A 19,101-nucleotide genomic window follows, 5' to 3' on the forward strand; every position below is an offset into this window, starting at 1 on the left:
CTCTTCTGGCTATATTCACTTGTTCTGGCTATGGAGTGTTGTTCTAGCCAGTGCATCAGATTTATTTTTCATTTCCCATATGTTCAGCATCATCAGCTAATATCATTTACAGGGGCTTACATCCTTTGCAGGTGTCCTTCATTTTCCAGAATATCAGGCAGGGTCCTGTCCCTTTCCCTTTTACATAATCAAAAAGGCTGCATCCTGCTGACCCAGGCAACTTGGTTACACAGAGGCTGCAACAGAAAAGGTTCCATATGCTATTTACAAATGACCCACCAAAGCTGGTGGGAATGTGGAGAATTGTAGTAGCAATGTTAAAACTAGTATCATAGGAGAGTAAATGGGTAAGTCTGGTTGCAGTTACACCAGAATGAGTAAACAGTTGGAGAAAGGTTACAAGAATGGCATGTGCTGATGGCAGCTGTATTAGCAGGTCATCGGGATCCTAGCACACACATGTGTGCAGCTTTCTAAGTCACCCAGATTCAGAGACAAAGTAGAGTGAGTAAATCCTGATGACTCACAGAGGTGGAACAGGATGGAGAGATTAATCACTGTCATCCCCTGAAGGGTGCAGAAAGGCACATCCAAAACCAGCACAGGCTTGCCAACTGAGGAAGAAGAGGAGACATGAGGAGGAGCTGATAGTTGACAGGTCCTCTGTGTCACTGCAGAGAAGCCTGGAGAGGACAGGACAGAAGCCTGGATGTATGAGCATCTGAGTGCTTGGATGCTGGGCAGACTACTCATGTGCAACAACCCTTAGCACTTGTGAGGGGGGTTGAGGTATGAGGGTATGACTGAAATCAGCTTTGTTTTAAAATAAAATCTTTCTCCTACAAGTTCTTGCATGATTTGCTGTATTGTTGCTACAGTACTGAAGCATTATTTTCTGCAAGTGGGGCAACTTTGCTATTGCAGGGATGGCAGGGAGTTGAGCATCCCCTGGGACAGCTCTGACCCTAACGCAGAAGTGGGAGGAGGAAAAAGGAGGACGATAGCAGGTGGTTCTCTAGCCCACACACAGGGCAGAGACAGTGCAAGTCTCCACATCATAGGCACGGGGGCCAAAAACCTTATTCATTAGGCCACCAGCTTCACCTTTTCCAGTGAAACTGGGGCCTGGACCTTAGCCCTGACATCCAGGACTCTGATGTTACTCCGTCTCTGCTGCCAGAGTGCTTTCCTACTCTTAGAAGAAGTAGGAAAATGCTCTTTCTCAATGAATACGACCAACTCCAGCTAGGTAACACTCCCACACTTTTATCACTTTCTGGATAAAGCACGAAGAAGAGACTAGTATTCTGTGTAGAGGGAGAAGCATGGCTCTCGCTGACAGTTGTGTTTTTAGTGCTGGAACATACAGTACTTGGCACAAGTTGCATCCTATTTAGCGAGTCTGGGCTTCCTTAGGTGAGCTGATTTGCAAGGTTCTACTCAGTGATCTGAAGTCTTAGCAAATTATGTTCCTTCATAAAGTTTTACAGCAAAATTGGAAATGCTTGAAAACCTGACTATCGTGTTCCCCATTTTCATTTGAGGTAATAGCCATATAATCTCCTCCTCTTAAGTGTCAGATTCCAGATGATTCACCATGTTTTCTAGCTAGACAAAACATTTGATGGTGTCTAAGTGATTTAGAAGCAGAAGAATGTTCACAAACACAAAAACATGCTGCTGAGAGGATCTAAAGTAAGGAGCTGGGGGTCTACAGGTCTTAGTTTTTAGATACTGGACACCAAGGTATCAAGGTTGCCCCTTACTAAAGGAGTTAAAGGCTGTAGATAGATGAGATGGGTGCTTCCAAAACCATCAGCATACTGAGCAAGGAACCCTTAGTAGGACCACAGTAGCTCATAGTCAGCCCATAAAAAACACCTAGCTCTTCAATTTTAAGTCAAGGCTATAGAGAATTGTTTATGTCTGCTCTGAAACCACAGACTGGAACCCCCTTTTGAGGCAGATGCTCTGACATGGGAAGACAGGCAATTTAGCTGGAGCTGCAGTTCCAAAGTAGAGTATTAGTTTAGCTGTAGGTGGTTTGTAGGAATACTTGTACTTTATGTCCAAGGCCATTGCAGTCCTAAATTGCAATTTTTACTCCAAAAATATGTGGAATTGGCTTTTCACAAATCTGTAAACTTACACTAAATGGATCTCTTACAAAATGTCTGTTAAAAATTAACTCACTTTCATGACACCTTTAGAGGTTAGTTAAAGTTTAAGTCCCATTAAGGGACATTAGAGTGAGACACAAATGTCATGACATGTCCAAGGCCACTTCATTGTTGGAACAGAATAACTAGTAACAACAGGGAATGAGATGGTCTGGCTGTCTTCTATATTCATCTCATGCTTCCTTCACTTCCACTGTCCCATAGCACATTGTATGTGAGTTCAAACCTGCAAACACTTTTATCCAGTTAGCAGCCCCTCAGTCAATGGTCTCATTCAGCTGTCTCAATTAATGTCGGCTTTTACCTGGTCCCTTTGCCATTTGGATTCAATAGAATATGTAAGTGAGAGCCGGTGATGGGGGACTAGCAGGACTTGTGTGGGCTAACGTTCCATTTTATGCCTTTGTAATGGATTTTTTTTAAGCATTTGCTTCTCAGAAAGATCCACTCTCACTTTTCTCTTAAGCTGCTATTCTCAGTTAATAATTCTGCTTCATTTAAAATTAATGCCAAGTTAGTGCTATTTTATAGCGTGTTTGCTTTGTAAATGGAGAGCTGGTAAATCAGTGTGCTAATTTCTGTTGTCACCCTAGTGTTGTTGTCAGATGATTATCTGTTATGTACACAACAGTGTAGTTTCATACTTGTCATTTGTCTCTCTCAGTTACAAGATCTTTGTTGCACTCCTGTCTCAAGGCTTCTTGCTTACAGACATCTGACTGTAGCAAGCTTACAATTATTATTTTACAAGCCTAAAAGATATGAAGTTGCAAAAGGGGAAGAACATTTTAAATATAACTGTGCACTAAGTATGGTTACTGAGTCATTGTTTCGGTTTTATGCAGCACATATTTCTGGCTGGTGTAAAATGCACTAAGAACCAAATTTAAAAACCATCTGCACCTCCTGTTTCCGTCTAAGACGTTATTTATGTTTTTGGCTTTGTATTCTGAGCTAAATACAGAATGTGTAAAGACTGTTAATTAACCCTTTGAGACACAAGTTTCCCATCAATGTGTGGAACAGGAACATGTTTTTAATTAGGTAGTAAAACTCCCAGGATTTATACTCGCTCAAAATTTGCTCCATAATGAAACCAGAGGGAGTACATGTTAAATGAATTAAGAAGGGGAAAAAAAAAAGGCTCTGTGTTTAAGTACAGCTAAATTTGTGTCACACTCCCACCAAAGCCAGGAAACTCAAATTTAAGGCTAGTGGTATGTTATTAATCCAAGATATTTTAATGAAAATGATCAGTGTTAGATACAATTTTTCTCACTTGAAGAGGCATCCTCTTAATCTTTATCTTTTCTCTAATGTTTTTGGTAAGATCTGTTCATGCCCTTAGGAATTCCCCAGGACGCCCAGTATTCTCCTGATATGGTGGATCAGACAGTTAATTAAAGAAGGAGCTCTCTGTAAAGCTGAGCTCGGCTCAAGTCCAGCAAAATGTTTGAGCACTTGTCTAACATAAAGCAAGTGAATAGTCCTGTTGAAACCGATGGAATTAGTTGCATAACTAAAGTTAACCACACACTTAAATATGTTAGTGAATTGTGGCCCAAAGAAACACTCTGGCTGTTTAATGATAAAATGGGGCATTGGTCTTGTGATGTGCCATAGCCTGCCATAACCCAAAAACAACGGAATACTTCAGTGGGGCTGTAATCTTACCTGTAGTATTATTTCAAACCTTAGTTAAACTTTATAGAGAGATTTTAATATTGATACATGTAATAAAACATGATATAAATAAAAAGTTACCAAAGCACAGGGCTTGTGTTCTTATTCTGCTGTATTTGCTACTCTGTCATTTCAATTTTAAATCAGAAATTCCAGAAATGCCTAATTCAAGCGAAGGTCTTAAGGGTCTGGAAAATATCATGTTTTAAATAAAAGCTTGTTTAAGTTACACAAGCACAAGCGAGGGAAAGCAATTCAAACTGGGAAGCCTGTTTCTTTTTCTTTGTCCATGTTTAACTTAAAATTAAACACAACATATTCACTTTTCTTTTTTCTTTTGGTTTTTATTTTAAAGGATTTTGACAAAACCCTTCATACTCCTATATCATATCTTTGAGTGCCAGGTTTCAGTTGAAGTGAATTTTTGTGGACAAGTGATAAAACACTAAGAATAGTAGTTCAAAGTAAATGTCTCCAGACCAGCTGAAAAGAGCTTCAGCTCTGTAACTGTTGGTCCAGAGGAGCTCTGTGGGCTTTCTGTTTGGTACAGTACCATGGATAATTTTTACTCTTCCCCGGAGAAAACTTCCTCCCCACTTCCCATATCCTTTGTAAGGATCCTGGTCAGAAGCAGGGCCTGATCCTGCTGGCTTCATAGGAAAACAGAGCCACTGCTTAGAGAGGGGTTGCAGTCCAGAGCCTGTAAAATGAAAAGATCAAAACCTGAAATTCAACAAATCAGCTTGACCATTATCTTGTTTCTAGTGCAGTTATTTGCACCTATGCTGACTGGGTATAAATTGATGACATTCATATTTCGTTTAACTTTGTATTTCATCCAAGAGCTGGTGTAAATGAGCCCTCGAGTTGAAAAACAATCGATAACCAAGTTCATAGGGTAGGCAAGGAATATCTTTGGGGATTATTGCTCCATGAGATTTAAGGTACAGTTTCAAATACACTTATTTAAATGGGTATGAGGTAGCATGGCTTTCAAAAGTAGCACCTCGTCCTCTGCCAAAGTTTACCGCAAAGCCACCCAAACAGCCACACGGGCATGATGGACACAGTGGTGGGGCTAAGGAGCTGGGGACAAGGGCAGGCCGTGGTCACCGCTCAGCTGAAGAGCTGGCGTAAACTAACTGTAGGTGAAACACCAGCTTTAGAGGGTAAAACTGCCGTAGCACTGGTTGACCACAGAAGTGCAACTTGGACAAATTAAAATCTTAAAACTTGACTTGAACAAATTGCAATTTAGACTATGTGCAGTAAGTACATTTTTAATGCTTTCATATTAAAAAAATACTATTGTTTATACTTTTATGTTAAATAAAATCCCGACATGTTTGGCAGCAAAGTGTATGTATAGCTCTGTACATGCCCACTTGAGACTTTCATATCCCTCAGGATGTTGTTTTTCTGTGCATCACCTGAGATATTCAAGTGCACAGAACTGGCACTGCACTCTAGCACTGAAAGACCTGCACCTCTGCACTGGGGTAATGAATAAATAAATGAGCATCAGGTTGGGAATTGGGATAATACCTCTCTTATACCAAGGTAATTGCCTATTGTGATAGCATCATCACTTCAGTGCTTCCTTCTGCTCTGCTTTTTGGCTCCCTACCTTCTACTGTACTTGAGGGTGCTCTGGTGCGAGAGCAGATCTGGTGACTTACTTCTGGTGTTTTCCCTTTTGGCTACTCTTTGGCCTGATGCTCAGGCTTGCAGTCCCGTTAGCCTCATCTGGTTCTTCTCTGATCCCTTGATGCACTGATTCCGTTTCCTAACACACAAGAAAAGTATTTGGTGGTTGGGGTTTTTTTCTGAGTTAGTGCTTTTTTATTTTAATGTCCTGGGTCCATTCTCAGAAGGACTGGATGAATATACAGCCATTAGGACTCCTAAGCAATGTGCTAATAGGCGTAAGATTTTTAACATATCTTTGTATACTTTTAAATAAGTATTTCTCTCGTGGTTAGTACTTCAGTATCTTCTGTGCTGCAGATATTTCTATTCTGGGTTTAAATATCAAAACATTTTAGCTAATGTGATCCTTTAGGAGGAACACCTGAGTTTGAGTTGTGTAAGTAATTAAGCATTTGAAACACCTAAGCTGCCACCGCCTCCTCCTCCAATGTCTTTTACCTTGTATAGTCATTTACACTTGCTTGAAGTGAGTGCAAAGTGGCTGCAAAATGCTACCTCATCAACTGGTAATGTTTTACAAATGTGTACAAGCTGCAGAGCTGTGTGAAAAATCAGGCTTCTTAGCTTGGTTGATTGGGGAGAAACCATTATATGTTTTTGGAAGATGTCTTACAGGCTGCTCCTCTTTCTTTATATTCAAGTGGTTCTTTCCTTGCTTCAGTGCTTCTAGAAGGGCAGTGGTGATGCCAAAGGTCAACGGGGAAAATGGAGAGAAGGTAGGATGTACCCTATAGGCTTGTATACTGGTTTATATTTACTTAAAATGACCAGGCATTGCTGAAAAAGCTACAGTACAGCAAAGGGGATTATAAATCAGGATCCTTCACGTTGTATCTACCTGTTGTGCTTGTTTACTAGTTAAAAGTCTAAAGTCTTTTGCTAGTTATTGTGGTATAATGGGAAAAGGAGCACAGTACAACTATTTGCAAAATGTATTGATTGTCCTCTCCTCTCTTTGTTATCTCTGATACTGGAAAATCAGAGGTGGCTGTACAACTGAAATCTGACTGTGGTTTTCAGATCCCAGCAATGAATAAGCAAAGGAAGTAATGCTTTTTTTTTTTTTTTTGGTCTGTTTGTTTGCTTTTTGTTGAGAAAGCTGGTATCAGCACACAAGTGCATGACCCCACTTTTGCTGTGCCTTTTTGGGGCATAGCTGGGCTAAAAACATTTTGCTTCATTTTGGGGTGTAAGTGGACTGTAACAGTATACTGCTATGGTTGGTTGGGGTCTGTGGGCAATATAGTGTCCTGACTTTATCCTCTCTTTCTCCTATCTTGCCATATAACCTGTGTTGTTACACGCTTCACGTGTGTCATGTTCACAGACCTAAGCTACTAATGTGAACTGTTTCTTAGTACTAATTATCTCTTGCTTTCAGTTCGATAGGATCAAAGCATTCTAATATAATTCAAATATTATTTGTGGAAATACAAGGAGGGAGTAATTCTATACTCTTTCACGGTAAAAACTGCCTACAAAAGTTATGTAGAAAAATCTAGGGTCATCTTTGAACATGGTTGGTTAATCAGAAGTTATGTAGCTTGGTAGAGAGCAAGCATCTTGGATAATTGGGACTTCAGAGAAGGGTTAAGCACTGGAGCAGTTTCTCAGAAATAATGTGAAATCCCTGTCCTTGGAGGCTGGGTACTTAAAACTTTGCTGGTACTTACCAGTCTGATGTAACTCCTAAGTTGGCTCTGACTGGGAGCTTGCAGCAGGCAAACAGAAGTCTGCCCCAGTCTGTTACTTTGTGTTTCTATGTTTTCTGAAATGTGCTCTACATCCACAGCCTGTGCTCTTAAATCATAGGTTAATCTTTTTGGTCAGAGGAGTATTGTTTATAAGCTTTGATACCCACGCTGTGATGATTTTTTCCGTGATGTGTTAAAAGACCTCAGCAGGTGACTGTGTACTGACGTTTCTGTGCTGAAATATGCAGCTGGTATATTTTGGTGGTGCAGTCACACAAGAGGCTGAAAATTAAATGCAATGAGCATGGGGACCTGTATGTAATTCTGAAGTTAATCTATTTCATGCATGTGCGTGGTTGACTGACCGCTTCCTCAGCCAGCCTAATTCTGTGAAAATCCTCATCCCACTGGTCACTCTTGTTGCTCTCTAGGACTGTATGCATCTACAGAAGAGATCTTCTAGGTCTGAAAATTCTTTATCCCAAACTGTGTTATTTTGTGAAGGGTATATAATTCTATAATATTTAATTAATTCCATGAAAGGAAAAAAATCACTTGTACAAGATGTATCTAAAAAATATTTCTTGTGGAGAAAGCAAAGCTGGTATGTTGCATTTCTTGTAGCATCTGAATCAGTAGGCTGTTTGAAACATTATGATTCATTTACTTTGCAAATAAAGATATCTCAGACAACCTGTCATTCACTATTGTTTTCATGTATTTCATCTCTGTGTCTGTGCGACAACAGAAAAATAACTTTAAAATAGGTCACTCATCATGTGAAATTAGAATTTCAGTGCATGGGCAGAGGTGTCCAAGAACCAAGTGTGGCCTACACTTCCTATAGATCTCCAACATAAACTACGTGCTATGTAGAGTTTATGCATTTATTGCCGTGGTGCATGGAAGGGCCAAGTCTGTACCAGGAAACGCCAACAGGTCCTGCTCATAGCCTTCAGCACTGTTCTGCAGGTGCCCCATACTGCTTTCATTGTGAGCATGTTTCCTGGCATGATTTTGATCCATGCCAACTGGCAGTCTCCTGGGAAGTACTTGGGCAAGCTCCAAGGAACAGGGAGGGCCATAGGCCAGGGGCAACACCCACCAGGCAGTAAGACAGGGGCACACATTTAGGGTGGGGGGGAAGGTTTAGCTATATTGAAGGTGAACTGTGTCCTGCCACTTGCCCCCAGGGCCTTCAGTGCTCTTGAGGCTCCTTCAGTAGAGTAGACAAAACACTGGGTTTTGCTCTGTAAAATCACTTTATACTTTAAAACTGTTCAGCATGAACTGAATTTTCCTCTCAGTTGTCCTCATCTCCTTGGAGGCCAGCTCCATCTGCCAGCATAGCTGTGTCAGTCTGCATACAAATAGGTGTGATTCCTGACCAGCGCAGCAATCCCAGCTGAGCTATTTGGTAGAGATACGGCTGCCCTGTCAAGTTATTCTTTAACGCTGTAGCTGGTTTAGTTTTATCAAAACAACGAACAGCTTTTTAAGTTTTGTCCATACTATATTTGAGTGCCGCGTTCCTGTACTGGCAGCACTGCAGCTTGGGACGTGGCCTTAGGCAGAGCATGATCCAAAGATTAAAGTGGTACAACTGGCCTACAAGGTAGTTTGCAGGTGAGCTGTTACCCACTGCCCACCCCCTGGCAGATTCTACAAGCAAACATTCATTACCCCTGCAAGCTCTCTGTGTAGCTTTTTGCATGCTTATTTCTCCCATACAAGCAGGAACATGTTGTATGTTGACTCTATTGCTGGAGTGAAACTCTGTTTGAACTTTTTTCCAATCCAAACGTGAAAACATAACGAACTGAAAACATAGTTCTCTGTCTAAAGGAAAAGCAGCTGCAGTTATGCAATTTTTTTTTTCCAGTGTCATGCCAAAAAGGGCTGCGAAGACCTGTGTGGGAGAGGAACTGTAAAGTTTCCCATTTAATCATTAATAGGAACCATTTTTGTTGGTGGCTGGTACACTGCTGAAAACTGGCAGAGCAAATTTATTTTTGCACTCTGTGGACCAAACTCAGCTCTGGGATAAGGAGACTGAAATTCCACTGAAAATTATAGGAATGGTGCCCATTTGTAGAAGTGTTTTTACGCTAACCATAGGAGAGAGAGAAATACTTGCATTGCCCAAACCTTAGCACAAAAGGCAGGGATATCTTATTTAAGACTGAAAGTCAGTGTCTCATGTGTTGAAGTTGATTCATCAAAGCGCTATTCTTTGCCAGAGGCCATAACAAATCTTCCTTATTACCTACGAAATAAAGGACTTAGCAGGAAGGTTCGTGCTGATCAGGTTATTGCACCATCTGATTCTGTGCACCTACTCCATGGTGCCAACCACTAGCCTGTTGATTTTTGCTCATAAAAGTGGGTGCTCAGACTGGGGTTTAAAGCTGAAAAGTTAGTGACCCTGCTATAGTAATGCCCAGGGGGCAGAAAGCATGGAAATATGTATATGATTTGATGATCAAGTATGTCAAAGATGTATTGTCTGTGGGTATGGGAGGAGGTGCTAGCCATGATTCATAGTTTATTTATCCTTCTCTACTCTTGAATTCTCATAATCATTAATTATTATAGTCTCACACATGACTTTTGTTCCTGAAACAACCTTTGTAGACAAGACAGATGTCTGAAACTTTAAGGAAGTGTTGCATCCTTGCATGAACTGCTTAGCTGCATCATACCTTACAGTAGAGGTATTGCATTTGTAGTTCACCAGTATTCAAAAGGAGGTTCGGGAAGAAATTGCATCTCAGAAGAGAAGCTTCTATTGATCAGTCTTGAGCTGACAGCAGGACTAAAAATGCTCAGTTGTAATTTAGTGCATGCTCCGTTTCAAGCAGCAACCTTGCAGTGAAGGAAAATATTTCTTAGCTCCCGTGCTATTCCACCCTTGAGCAATGCTCTCTGTTCCCTAATCCTAGAAAGAGGTTCAGTGAAGTGACCCCAGAGTAGCCTTTCACAGCTGACAGATTTTTCTGTAGGAGGAAAATCTTTTGTTGCCCCTTTGGACAGTTTTTAGACACCATAATGCATCTAGAGCACTGTCCGTTGACACTGCCTTGTCAATCGTAACACGGATAACAGACTTTATTTTCCTTGTGGGTGCCTCTCCTCAGATATACACACGCTTTCTTTTTGCATGAGGCTGGATCTAAGAAGGTATGTTCAGGAACCTCAGGGGAGACTTCAGGAAGGGTTCTACCTAGTCGAAGTCTGTATTGCCACTACTCCCAGGTGCTCCCAGGATGACTGGATCCATTGTAAACATTAATAGTATTTTCTTGGAAGGAAGGGAGGGGGGGAAGTAATATGACATGGGGTGGGATGGTGTACATGTAGTTTGGAGGTCCAGGGCTGGGGCAGAAGGCAGAATGTGACAACAGCTGCGGCTTAAGCCAGTCATTTCACTGCTAGCATGTAGCAGCAAAAAGAAGGAAAAAAAAGTAAGGCTAGCTTAGCTGCAAGTGCTTGTCTTGGGACTTTTTGGCGGGAATAGGAGGAGGCACATTTATGAAAGCAGGGTATTCTGAGACGAGTAGGAAGAGTGCATTAGCCCATGTCATGAACTACACATCTCATATTTTTATTTCCCCAGATTCTGGAGTATTTGGATCTAACTTTTCTGTCTTACCAAGCTTTTGTCTTTAGTATTTTGGATTTGTGAAATGATGTCAGAGAGAGCCAGCTCTGAATGTGCAGTCTGGCTAGACTGCTGGATGAAGGAGTGGCATATAATTCAGTAACAAAAACATTGTACTGGAGTTTCTTTTGAGTTTGTTTTGGAGGAAGCAACATCGTGGACAAAGATCTTGCAGGCAAGACTTCTTATTTTGTTAAGGCTGTCTGCCCTTTACATGTCTCTTCTCCTCTGGATGGCAGCACTGTTGAGGTATCTCTGTCTAGGAGTATGGGTGAAAAGATAGATTAGAAAGCTATTTCTGTTAGTTATTGGAATTCATTCTTATGGCAGCAAAGTGAAAAGTGATGGGTAATCTTCCTTTCATAGAGTTTTTCTTTAAGTATTAAGTTCCCTCCTTTGAGTATGGATGAGGAATGGTGCAAAAATCAAAATATTGTTTCTATATAATTTGCTCAAACTTCCTGCTTTTGTAGTCTACAGATTAATTTTTATACAGATCATAGAACCAAACTGTAGATCATTACACTTGCTGTATATATAAAATGCACACTCCTAAACATTCTTTACATCTGTAGTGTGATAAAACAGAATAAGCGTAAACATAAAGTATGCTTCTTGAGTCTCTGCAAGTAAACAGAACCTAGAGAGATCTCAAAAGACATGTGCAGATGAAAATGTAGGTGAACTTGGACCTTACAGTACCCACTCTTCTATCACCCTGCTTTTCTTTGACATAAGCCAAAAATAACATTTTCCATGAGTCTGAAAGCAGGAATTTTTGCTGGAGTTATGATTCATTTATAGCCATAGTTAGATGGCAGGAAAGGCTGTCTGTGAGCCACATGCTAACTGAGTTGGTTTTCTATACACACATACATATGTTCATACATTCCCTATAAAAAGGTGCATTTACAAAATGTGTGTGTGGAGGGTGCATGTACATGCATATGCCTATAATAACTTACGTAACCCTTGCTTTGGCAGTGGGCAAAGACAAGATAATGGAATGATATTCTAGGGCCACTTTTTATTCCAAGATTCCGTTTATTATTCTGTTTATTATATATTTATTAGAGTGCAATTTATCTACGGTATAAAAGCACAAGTATTAGGACCTGAAGGAACCAATTGAATAGATCCCTCATTCCTTTTGCTTCACCTTTAATTAGTAGCCCTAATAGGAATCCCACTCACAAGGTTCTAAGGGACAAATGCACTGCAGGATTGCTGTTAATAGCAGCACTTGTATTGAGCCAATGAACACAAAGCTTGTAAGGCAGAAATAATGATGTGAAGTGCCATCTTTGTTTCCCAAACCAACATCCCCAGCTGCACTGTTTGCACAGACCTACTAAAAGTGGCCACAGGAGGAAGATACAGCTTTGGTTAGAAGAGTAGCCAATATGCACAGACTTCTTTTTAAACCAGCCAGGTTATTTAATCATTTTACTCATAGGTGAAAATTCATTTAATTTAGGTGAAAAATGGCTGAGATGCGTGAGGCTTGAGAGAAGGGAAAACAAGCTTGAAGACTGGAGATTACTAACTGGAAGTCACTTTTCTGTGGCTCACTTCACAGCTGGACTGCATTTCTCATGATATACAGTGTCTGTAGGAGTTCTGTTGTCCACTACTTATGATTCAGCTTAAGGGAAGACCATGGAGGTCACTGGAGGTGAAATATAGTATGGAGCCAGCCCATGGAGGCGAACAGAAAGAGACATCCAATCTATAGTTTTCTATGAATCATTGTGGCATCTCGGTCAGGGGCCAATTATTGCTGAACTGACCCCAAATAAATTGTTACTTCTTGACAGCTGAAATATCTGGACTTGGATTCACCTAAAACTGCATATGTTGTTAAAATTCTCCTGGTGGACAGTCAAAAATATAGTATTTCCTGTAAATAAGAGCGTTTAAATGGAAAACTGCCTCTCAGGTACTGTCACTTTCCACCTATTCTATCTAGGTTTTTCTGCATGGCATATTTAAATTGCTGAATATTATTTTAATTAATAAAAAGGATATGTAAATAATACAAAGAAATTACCAGGAGACGTTAAAGAGATTTTTTTTTTGTTCTTTTTATAATTGGCTGTACTGTTCCAACCTTTTTTAGGTCTTCTCTACTGTTCTCCCCAGATGGTACCAACTGTTTGCTTGGGTGTATTTTTAACATGACATGCCAATAAAGGCACAAATACTAATATGTATGCTTACAAGGATTTTTTTTCCTCCAGATGTTTTTGCTATGCTGTCTGTAGGCCAAACTATGTATCGCTTATTTACAATATTGAGCACTTACTAATAGAAATACTCAGAAGATTTAGTGAGGTTGCTCATGTGATTAACAGCCATGAAGAGAGGAAAAACACCACTTAGAACTACTCTTTCTTGTTTTGTTTTGGGGTTTTTTCTTCTATTAACTGAAATATAAATGCAAATCCTGAATGAGGTTGCTTGTTTTCACCCTTGAAGGGTGAAGTTGATTCCTTGAGCCAAGGCATGCTTTTATTTTTAAATGGCCCAAGCTGATTAAGCCTTTTGTTTCTCTATTTTTAAGGAGGATACAAAATGAGGGGTTTCTTGCAATTTTTTTTTAAGACCACCTCTAGCATCAAATCTCTGCTTTAAAAAAGTGCAGTTGTTATGGTTTGGCAAACCTCAAGCAGGTCTGTTTGGACAAAAATAACTTTTTTTTAATAAGGAAATGAGCTGAAGTAAGATGAATATAAATAAGTTTGTACATAAAAATAGAGCTATTGTTGGTCTGTGTCTGGATAGTTCTCTCATTTGGGCATTTAATCTCTCTGGTCAGTTTTTTATGGCTCGCATATTTGGACAACCCCAGGCTGAAAAAGACCTAGATCCCAGGTTCCCACTTCCCAGGGTAATGCTCCAACCACTGAGTTATTACATTAAACATGGCTTGTGGTACCAAACATCATTTAAAAGGGTAACCTCTGCTTGAGTCTCTGAAAAACAAGGCAGAGTCTTTTGTGAAGAGATGTCCCAGGCTGCTGATCTTAAATAGGGAAAGATAACCTCGCTGTAGCAAGGAATGAAGGGCAGAAACCCTGGGAGGGGTAAATATCTGGGGCAATGCCTTGCATTCAGCATTTTCTCTTGGGTGGTTTCAAGTAGCTGCATGCTGAGCACGCTTATGTCAGTTGTGTCTCCTTGTTCAAAGCCTGCTTTAGCTTCTATACTGAGGCTCCTAACTCTCATTAACTGTATAGAAATCTGAGACACCTCCAGCCTCTGGATGCCACAGGGAGGTAGGCAATATGCCATTTTATTTTAATTGCATCTGGCTATTAATGACTTTAGAACACGCACTCAACTGATTTGTGCTCTTCACTTCCAAGAAAATCCTAGCCATGATGAAGCTGTTGCAGGGTCAATCTCATAATTTGACAGTGAAGACATTAAACTGGAACAATTTTAACTGGTGTCTTTAATTTTCTATCTTAAAATGATTTCCTTATAAAACTTTTTTTTGACGGAATCTGAAGGTTTCTTTACAAATGTATCTTTCTATAATGAGCAATATTTTGACATAGAAGGCAAGAGAGAGGGGGGAAAAAGAAAGGTTGCCCCTTTTCAAAATGTACCTGTCATATTAGTAACATGTAAATCAAGGGGCTGATATTAATTTCAGAGCCTTCAGAAAAGGCTTGGTGGATTGTATCCGTTACTGCCCATGGCCCTGATTCAACTTTTATAGAAGTCAATAGGCGTCCTGGCTGTTTCCTCCCATAGCTGCTTGGATCAGGCCCAAGGCAAACAAGAATAGCCATGGGGAAATGCTACAAACAGTAAAATTTAAAAGAAAAAAAAGAAAAGGAAAAAAAAAGTTGAGCAGCATCTGGTGGGCGCTAGTGAGAATGCCCTACATGAGTATAGCATAAACTTTAAATAAATTGCAGGCGCAAAAACAGTGTTTAAAGACTATTATACTGCCTGGGTTTTCAAACTGAAATTCATAGAAGAGAGATAAGGTTAAATAGCTCACACAAAACCTTTTCTTCCTTCCGCTGAGCTGCAGTTGGCAAGTGAAGCCCAGCGGCCAGTGACGCAGGTACCGGGGAGGGGGCGGTGGGGGCCGTGCCATCCTCTGGGATGTCACCTCCTGCCTTCCCCAGTCCCACCAAAACCCAGCTCCTCATCAGGGAGATTGGTGAGAAGGGGGGGGGGGGAAAAGTCAGCTGATTTCTTCAAAGGTTCTTTGTGTGAGGGCCCATCTTCCCCATGTGCAGGCTTGCACAAAAGGGCTCAGAAAGGAGGGTGACCTTCTGATCCCCAGCGATGGCCAAAAAATAAATGAGAACTAGCCCCAAGGCAGTCCCTCTGTGGGTGCGAAGCGATCCTCACCCTGTCCTCGGTGTGGTTTATTTATAGATAGCCTTATTTGTTTGTATTGTCAAGAAGCAATAATTCTGACATTATTTCTTAAGTGTCTAGAGAATAAAGATCAAATGCTGCCAAGTGTACACATGACAGATAAATGAGAGTATAACACCAGAATCCTCCTTTGTCATGGAAATTGTGTTGGTTTCCTGTTAAGAAAATGAAAAGCAGATGTTAAAAAAACATAGCTAGTTGTGTGCATACTCATGCTGCATTGGGACGGCTTGGATTATAAAATGGTGACTACTCGGGGGAAGGAGGGTGGTTTTAATTTTACTTTAAAAAAAAAATCTAAAGAAATAGAGCTGCTATTCAGATGTTACTGGTAAACTAAAATGTATCACCTTCAGCTGGTTAATGGGATAGGAAATACTAATGAGGATCCTTTCTAGATGAGAGCACTCACAGTGATTCTGCAAATGCCGGGGTTTTCTATTTTGCAGTGGGTATTTTTTGTCATGAACAAGAACTTGGGTGGGTCAGAGCTCCCCACCCCCCTTCCCCTTGGATTTTTCTCTAGCTGGCAGCTGATCTTGGCTATCCCATGTCAGCTTCATGAGAAACGAATTGGTTGTGGCTTTCCTTATAATGTCATTTCAAGGTGGAAGGCAAGGAGAGGGAAAGGATTAAAGCCTGCAAGGAGGGGAAGACAGGTTGCTGCTTCCAGGGTGCCTCTGCCATGGAAAGGCTCCTACCAAAGGAGAGAGAACCACTTTCTGAGTGTCTCTCCCCACCCTCTGTAGAAATTTTGTGTGTATCGAGGAGGGAGCCAAAGAGCCGAGGTGATTAAGCGATAGGGAGGGTGTTACAGGAGAAGGCAGTGTGAAAATATGTGATTAATTATAACACTGCTTGCTCGGGTAGTTCCATGAAACATGCATCTCTCTTCTGTGAGGGTATGAAACTATGTGAGATTTGGGATATACCAACTGTGGTGGAAAAGGCCTGAATGTTGGCGATTTTTTTTCCCCCCTCATTTTTCAGATGACTCTCCTGATTCTTGGTTGGTCTGCAGCCTTTTTAATGACCCGTTGCTGCAGTGCCGCTTCCTGTTTGTACAGTATGTTGACGTATTGGAAGTTTGAAAGACTGCCCTGTCTTCCTTGTAATTGATATTAAATGTATCTACATATTATACGTATGTATGTATGCAGGCTCTTAACTGGAAATGGGCAGGGTTGAGGCAGGCTTCAGCTTTTGCCATGGGAGCAATCCTCCAGGTAGGGAGAAGGAGCTCCCCAGGAGTGTAACTGCCTCCAGGGACGTCTCCCCCAGGGATGGAGAGGGCAATTCAGGATGAGCAGGGTGCGGCAGCAGGACAGGGAGAGAGGAAAGTCAACGCCTTCCCGCAACACCCCATCAGTCATTCATAGCATCAGTACTGCTCTGCTTTCGAAGTAGCACTGGGTCTAGCTGTGCTGTTCCAGGCTGTACTGTGTGAATATACCTTGGCCATCGCTTTGTGACTACTCCTAGTCCGTGTTATGCAAGGGGAAACGTGTATTGCAGCCAGTTGCTGAGGAGTCCCAGGGAAGGCATGCATGCATGCTCGCTGAAGAGCTTAAACTGGTATTTCTTCTTAAGCAGTTAAATGTATTAGGGCTCAACGTTCCTGAGATCAAGATGGGGTCTGTGAAATACAGTCATATTTCACAATAGTAATCAATGTTTTCAAAAGTTGAAAATACTCTTCTTTTTTTTTTTTACATTCTCAGCTGTTGTTTTTGTGTTTCTTCAGGTGTCCTCTATCTTTGCCTTTTTATTTTTCCATTTGTATTTTTTCTCCCTCTGTACCTAACAACGAGTTACAGGGGTGCATGTATGTATATGCAAGTCTTATATATACGAAAATCTAACGTTGACAATCTGTCTGGAATCTCAGTGGGTTCTAAGAGTAGAAGGTAGACAGCTCACTCTAACAGCTTTCCTGAAGTTGCTTAAATTTGCAGGAAGATGGTATGGGTTCAGCATGCAGGTGAGAGACAGATTTTGACACCACATGCGGTCAGCTCTGCTACGAAGTACAATGCAAACTTCTTTATTTACCCTGGGAAATCTATATTTATCCCTGTATACACATGGATGTGTAACCTCAGCGTGTGCATCCTTTTGATTCTGCTGCTTCTCTTCCTTGCTCGTCTAATGTCTTCAATCCATGCAGCGAGGACAGGCAAGCTCCAGATTCCTGGATGCGATTAAAAGGTCATATCCTTTTGCAGTTGTTGTTATTCCACTTCTAACCTCAAGATTGCAGGGGAGAGCAAGTCATGAAATGTTCAGGGACTTATTTTTTGGATGGGTATCCAGCAATATTTATTTGAATCATCTGATGCAAACCTGTATTGGAAAAGAAAATCTCTTTGGAGTATGTTTCCTCATTAGTTACACTTGGAACAGAAATATCTAGTGCTTTGCATTGGAACTTTGTTGTTTCCACATCCATCCCAGGTGCAAATTGGAAAAAAGATGTATGAGAATGTGTAGGCTATTACTTGTGCTATCTGGTGACTGAAGTGAAATTATATTGATGGCATATGGACTAAATGATCAGATCACCCAAAATGGTTCAGGGAATTAGATTTTTTTTTTTTTAATTGTAGATGGCATCAGAAGAACCCCTTGGTGACAGTTGCTTCAGACAAGTAACCTGGAGAGGCTCAGAAGTTATTCTAGCACTCCAAGGACTAATGTCTTTTCACATCATGTTTAATGTACTTTGGGACAACAAAATAGAATATTCCCCTCTGCTGACACCAGCTCTGCTGTGTCTGTAACTCACCAGAGCATTTGAGCTCTGAGGACATCAGTTTGGCATGCTTCGTACCTACGAAATTCTTTGAGAGATGTAATTTTTTTGTGTGTTGCTGGTTCATTTCACGCAGACAAAATCACCAACCGCAACCATGAGTCTTTTGACACAGGAGGAGGAGATGGGTTTCCCAGTGGGCTTTGGCGGTGGTGCTCCTTGGTGGATCAAAGGGTTCATTAGCAAGGAGCTTAGCCTCTCTTCCAGGGAGCTGATGGCTGGTTTAGTCTTTCCCTTCCTGATTTAACAGTGCATTGAGTTGCTGGTTTTGAGTGAGGAAGATTATAAAACTTTATATCCCCCAAAATGACATTCTACCAGACTGAAATATGACAAAAATCTTTTTAACACCCACTAACATCTTGGTTTGTTTTAAAGTCTTGCCGTAGGAATGTTTACTGATGGAAAAATTGCTTGTATGGGAGAAACATTTTGGTTTTGAACAGTTACTGGGAAAATTCATTTCTTTGCATCAAAGAAATTAAGAAAACTTCCCTTATTTTTCCCATTAGAAAGACTGTCTTGAAGCATCAAGAAAAAAAAAACACAGACCTTCTAGGAGGCTGGGCTGAGTCTAACTTCAGATGGCTTCCTCTGAGTTTTAAGCCGCCCTCTTTGTAAAAACGTTTTTCGGCTGTCCCCGCTGAGGGGAGCGGGAGCTGGCCCCGGAGCGTGCTGCGGGTCCCGCCGGCTCCTCGCGGCCGCCGGGCCGGCAGGGTGCGGGGCCGGGCCGGGATGCGGGACCCGCCTGCACCAGCCCGGCGGTGCAAACCGAGTGTCTTCTGTGGTACCCGCCAAAAACCCGTGCGGGGGATGGCGCAAGCAAACGCTGGCACTCGCGGGTCGCCGTTTTCAGAGCCTGCCACTAAATTCCTCGACAAGAAGATGGCGCTGGCACTCTGAGATTGGAGTTTCTTGCAGCGGGTGACTTCGCATCCACCGGGGTACCTTCTAAAC

Source organism: Gavia stellata, chromosome 2, assembly GCF_030936135.1.
Source record: "Gavia stellata isolate bGavSte3 chromosome 2, bGavSte3.hap2, whole genome shotgun sequence".
Classification (NCBI taxonomy): Eukaryota; Metazoa; Chordata; class Aves; order Gaviiformes; family Gaviidae; genus Gavia; species Gavia stellata.